This window comes from Sceloporus undulatus, chromosome 1 (genome assembly GCF_019175285.1).
Source record: "Sceloporus undulatus isolate JIND9_A2432 ecotype Alabama chromosome 1, SceUnd_v1.1, whole genome shotgun sequence".
In the NCBI taxonomy this organism is placed as follows: Eukaryota; Metazoa; Chordata; class Lepidosauria; order Squamata; family Phrynosomatidae; genus Sceloporus; species Sceloporus undulatus.
The window spans coordinates 206,330,322-206,336,420 of record NC_056522.1 but is presented as its reverse complement, the minus strand read 5'-3'; positions in this window follow the sequence as shown (position 1 = coordinate 206,336,420).

Here is a 6,099-nt window from a genome sequence, read left to right as displayed (position 1 = left end):
GATTTAAACAACTAGCAAAATTAAAATTATACCTTTAAATTTTGATATCAAACTTGACCTAAATGTATTTATCTGTACATCAGTGCATGTGGTTAAAGTGAAAATTTGGTGTGATGTTTTTAGAGAAAATTTTGAAAGAATAAAAATAATATTAAAAAAAATTTAAAAATAAAATTTAAAATTTAAATTAAAAAAAATCTGGGGCCTCTTCTCTCTCCTCCCACAAAGCCTCTCCCCACTCATACCATGTCTTCAGTGTTTTAAAGGGATGCTCATGAACACCACAGCCCACTTTTGCCCAAAGGCACGTTTGAGGAGCAGTGGTATCACCTCCTCTTAGGGTACCACCTAGTGCAGGCTGAACCCCCTAATGACACCCCGAGTGAAAGTACTGCCTTGAAGTTAGGCTGTCCTATTTTAATTCAGCACCTTCAAAAGTACACCAGAAAGAGAGCAAGTATGTTGTAAGAGAAACAGCAAGGGAAAGGATTCTCTCTCTCTTTCTAATTCATCGACGGAGACAGAATACCTGATCAAATGCCTGGTGGATCTTGTTGCCATCTGGCAGCTCCCAGAAAATCCATACAAACCTGGAAGATGCAAGCATCTGAAGAAACACTGTATCTAAGCCACAAGAGGGAGCATTTGGTCCATAAATTTGACTTCCATAATTTGTTATTGAAATTAATGTTCTGGGGTCTTTTAAAAACGAGCACATTAAAATTCATCATTATTATATAGTTCAATAAAATGGATGCTTAGATGTTTTCAGCACACTTTCTCAGAATTTTCAACGACTGTAAATGAGATAACAATACCACTGAATTCCTCATTTATCTCTTGTTCCCTCTTAAACAATTTCACTGATTTGTGACAAAATTCCACTGAAATTCAGGACTTACTTCAGCATGGACTTGTGTAGAACTGTAATATAAATAACAATTTTGTTGATTCAGCTTTAACGTGTAAAATTTAGCTAGCCTGCTTCTCTTTTTCTATTTGGGAATGGGAACAGGAGACATCTTACAGTCCTTGGCTGGTTTGCTTTATCTGCTTGCTGACAGACTGAGAACAATGCAGAGCAGATTTGGCATTGAAATAAATGAGCAAACTGTGTGTGTGTGCGCGCACGCATACACACACACATGTCAAGTCCCATATGTATATGTGTGTATACAGTATATACATGTGTGTGTTCATGTGAAGAATACAGAAAATAAAAGCTTGTGAACTCATTTCTGTGGGATTTCTGAGGAGCCATGATTTTGCCAGACCTGCTGCAAGCAAGAATCTTGGCTGCGAAGGTTCATCTGGAGTAACTGACTTTGGGCCAGCAGCTGTTCTTGACTTCTACACATGCCACATCCAGTGGGACTTCAGACCACAGGGATAGAGCACCAAATTGTTCTGACAGAGGATGCCACATGATGAGTCTATGACTGTCTAATTGCCCTGCCTCATTCATGGAAGTGTCTTCCATTAGTAGCTGTCCATTGGCCAGTCTTCTGAAAGTGGACCTATCTATATTTAGTGTGGCTGATCCTCAGACAGAACATGAAGTTTGCCACTGCAAGGCCTTATTTGCTTGACAGAAGTTACCAGTGTGTGTGTGCTCTACTTGCACAGCATTTCAGAACTCAGGTCTCCAGGTCTCCATGGCTGGCCTTACCCTCACTAAGACAAGTTTGGTGCTCTTCACTCTGTTCTAATAGAGCTGTTGCTGCTCTGCAGATCTGCTGCTAAGCTGCACAGGTCTCCAGAGCCTGAAATGTCTTTTCCCAGTGGTGGTACCATCTCATCTTGCCGAACCATGTCCCACCTCAACAGCCAGAGTTTCCCTGTCCCTGATTGCCCACCCACCATCTGGTGCCACCTAAGCAGCCCCACCTTATACAGAAAGGAAGGTGGTGGAAGCAAAGGAGCATCAAGGACAAAGGTGCAGTACAAAGGCTGAAGATGCAAACAGCCAAAACAAACCAGCAGTCAGAAACATCTTGAAAGTCTGGTTCTGGGTCTTGAGAACCACTTCCTGAGAGGGAAAAATATGTTTACTTAAACTGTGTCCTCTTTAGAACTTCACTCTCCATATTAACCTACTTCTATGTACCCAATAACACTGGGGGCAGGGCCTATGTGTCATCCCCATCCCCACTTTGAGCCACACACAAACTGAAGTAGACATCTGAACAGGGATTATGTATGGGCACCTTGAATACCATTTTCAAGATATAAATCTCTTAAATAAAAAGCAAGATATAAATCCCTTAAATAAATAAATAAATAAATAAAAATATATCCCACTTTCCCATGAAGCTCCCAGTGGTCTCTCTCTTTCTCACTAGGACTGTTGCTCAGTCAGCTCCTACTTAGCTCCTGTAATTCTAGATCATCTGACATTGCCAGGCTGTTCAAAGGGCCCCAGATTCTGCCAAGTTTATAATAGAGCTGAATGACTTGTGAGAGGAGTCCAGTCAAAACACATTTCACTCCCATGGATTGTTATTTGGAAAATACGTAGTGGATAACGTACCTCTTGAAAACATACAGAATAGCCATCCCCAAGCTAAAGGCTTAAAATTGTGTTCCCATCTACAACACCTGCGCAGTTTTGGCAATGCTCTAGGATATTTGGGGACAAAGCAGATGGCCGTGGGGAGGGAGAATCCCTGAAAATCACCCCTTTCCACTTGGCTGATGGATTCTTTCTGTTATGATAAGGCTGGATATCAGTTTATACTCATATGATAACAGGGAAAGATAAATGATTATGAAATCTCATGCTAATGATATAAATGTGCATTCCAATCCTAAGCAGCAATAGGTTCCACTGATTTCAAATAGGATTGCAACCATATTGTGTTATAAGCCTTTTAAATTTAATTTTAATAGGCTAGAACCCTGAAGAAATTTACCATTCATAAACTGCATGTACTATTTAAATTGTTGGAGGTGAGGAGAAATTATATTCATGACTACAAGTGCTATGTGTATGATGTGGATGTTTCTATCAGAGAAAAACATCTCCTATTTCTTTGGCAGACCGGAAAGGTTTCACATTTCGGAAGGCATATTTTGAAGAGTTTAAATGGGATTATTAATAGTCCTTCCGTAACACATGTAGATGTCAATCTGTTCAGCTTCCTTATCAAAGTTCTGTATAAATAAAAGGAGAGAAATCATTACCTGTATATTATTTTATATTGTATTCATCCAATTTCCAACATGTTGAGGGGGAAAATCTTAAATCTTCATTGAAAAAAATATGTGTGGAATATAAATTACAATAATCTCTATGTAAATTTTTCAAGAACTGCAAAACCTACTCTATGAGATTGAAAGGTGACTGAAACTTAATTTTCTTAAATAGCCACCTCCCTAAAAGCTGAAGGGGGAAGGCTTTAAGAAAGCCACGCACAATGTGCCATAGGTGTGTTGTGTTTGTGTGTTAAATCAGCAAACAGAGTTGTGCCTAAATAAAGCAGAACCACACCACCATCACTGACCTTCATGCCTTAATGAGTTTCTATGGCTATTTCTGCACAATAGGGAACCCTGCAAAAAGTTGGTGGGGGTCTCTGTTCACATGGAGAGAGCAAGTTGCATAGATATAGGCTTTGTGTACACATGGACGTGAATGTATCTGAAGGAAGACCATGTGAAAACATTTTTGCCTGCTGTTGAAAGAACAAAAATAAATGTAGACATGCATGGATCAGTTTTTGAGGTCATGGCCATTTTTAAAAAAATATGCAGTACTGGTTTAAACTGAACAGATTGTAATGCTCAATATTAAGATCATGTATTTGGGTAAGCACCTCTGAACTCACTGGGATTTTCTTGTGCACAACCACCACACAATCTTGTGAACCAACTCCAAACACATATGGACTAAAATATAGAGTGTCAATGGTGAACTGATATTAATAATTGTAAAATTTATCCTAGATAAAGTGATGACCTAACAATCAATAGTCCATTGTGAAAGAGCTGAACCATGCAGTATTATTTACATGCTTCTTTTCCCCCCAATGAATCCCAAGCAGTATAGAGTTATTCCTTTTTATCTGTGTAACAACTCCAAAGAGGAAAAGTTACCTAAGAGGCAGTGACTAATCGAATGTCAGCTGGTAGCATTCAGATATTTTGCCTAGAAAAGAAAAATGAAGTAATTATTTCAATATTTTTGCAAAACCAGAAAGTAAATAGTTACCTTAACATCTGTAACTATAATGTCAACTACCTTTGGGGTCTTGGACCCACAACTGCAACTGCTATTATTTAAAAGTAATTTTACAAAGGAGCAAAAAATCTACCCACTCATTTCAGATTTAAAATCAAATCTCTCCTTCTTGTCAAGTACTGTATCTCTTTTCAAAGCCTGTACTGTACTTGGGCCAAGAGTCTGCATCAGAGTAATGCAGTATAACTTTACACTCACAGTTATGCCTTGGGTGAGTTGCGCCATCTCATCACAGAATTGTAATGTTGCACAACCAAAAGCACATTGAGCATTGGTGTGCCATGCACAATGTGCAGCTATGCACAGCCAGGTAATGAGTGCATAATGAATGATGTACAACATGAAATGATGTGCAATGGCACCACATTGTAATTTTATTTTCATAACCTTCATCTGAATACAGTTGTTATGTGTCGGCTCAAATTGTATAACCACATGCACAAAGGATATCAGCAGAATGGCAGACCTTACTGAGCTCTAATAGTACAATAATGAAAGAATTTCAACAAGCTGGAAACTACTTTAACTAGTTTCAAAGATCCTGCAAGATCTCTTTGCATACTGATTTTCTAGACTAACATTGCTATGTCTTTGAATTCTAAAGTTTAGCACTGGCAAACATTAGTTTCAGTGCTTCTTTTACTTTTGTGGATTGACACAAGTGGTTTCCAGATTGTTGAAATCCTTTCATTATTGTACTATTAGAGCTTAGTAAGGTCTGCCATTTTATTGATGTCTTAAACATACATAAATTCCTTTACTTTTGTAGATTGGAACAAGTCATCCATCCATCCATCCATCTATCTGGTTAGGACATAGAGCAGGAGTTTTCCAGCCAATGCAAGATAATTTACCATTGGAAGGTAGTTAGTTTAGGTGATCACATTTGGTTTTCCTGTACTTTCCTGCAGTCCAAGAACATCTGGAGGGCTGTCCTCTCCTCAGCCAGGACAGAAAGCACTTTCTTCTTACATGGTTTACTTTAAATTTATTCTAAGCTGCAGCATGTTTCCTGTCATTCATTCTCTTCTGTTACATAAGGTTTCTAACTGTGAATAGTCACTCCTAAATTGTAATTACATTGCTGCCAAGGCAGCAACAAAATACCACAAATTGCTATGCTCACCAGAGGACTTTCCCCTTTACTTTGCAATTATACCTGTTGTGAAAAAGGGGAAAGAAATTCAGAACATTTTTTCAAAAGTGAGCGCTGAAATATAATGGAAGTAAGTTGCTTAGGAGATTTATTACTTTAGAATCATAGAATCCAAGAGCTGAAAGACAACACAAGGGACAGCCACCTAACAATTGCATTGTCTAGCCCATATTTACTAGCTGTTCTGCAAGGATATAATGGAAGACCTTGTCAAAGGCCTTACTGAAATCAAGATACGCTACATCCACAGCATCCTCTTCCTCTACCAAATTTGTGACTCGATCAAAAAAAGAGATTAGTCTATCATGACTTGTTTTTGAGAAACCTATGCTGACTTTTCCTGATCATAGTATTCCTTTTTAAATGCTTAAAGGTAAAGGTATTCCCTGTTGACAAGGTTGTCAAGTCATGTCCGACCATAGGACGGTGCTCATCATTACTAAGCCAAAGAGCCAGCTTTGTCAAAGACTACTCTGCTCATGTGGCCAGCATGATTACACAGAATGCTATTTACCTTCCCACTGGAGTGGTACTTATATATCTACTTGCATCTGCATGTTTTCGAACTGCTAGGTTGGCAGAGGCTGGGACTAGTGATGGGAGCTCACCCCATCATGCGGCACCTGGGCCTGAAACTGCCAACCTGCCAATCTTGCTATCAACAGAGTCAGCGTCTTAACCACTTGAGCCACCACAGAGGTTA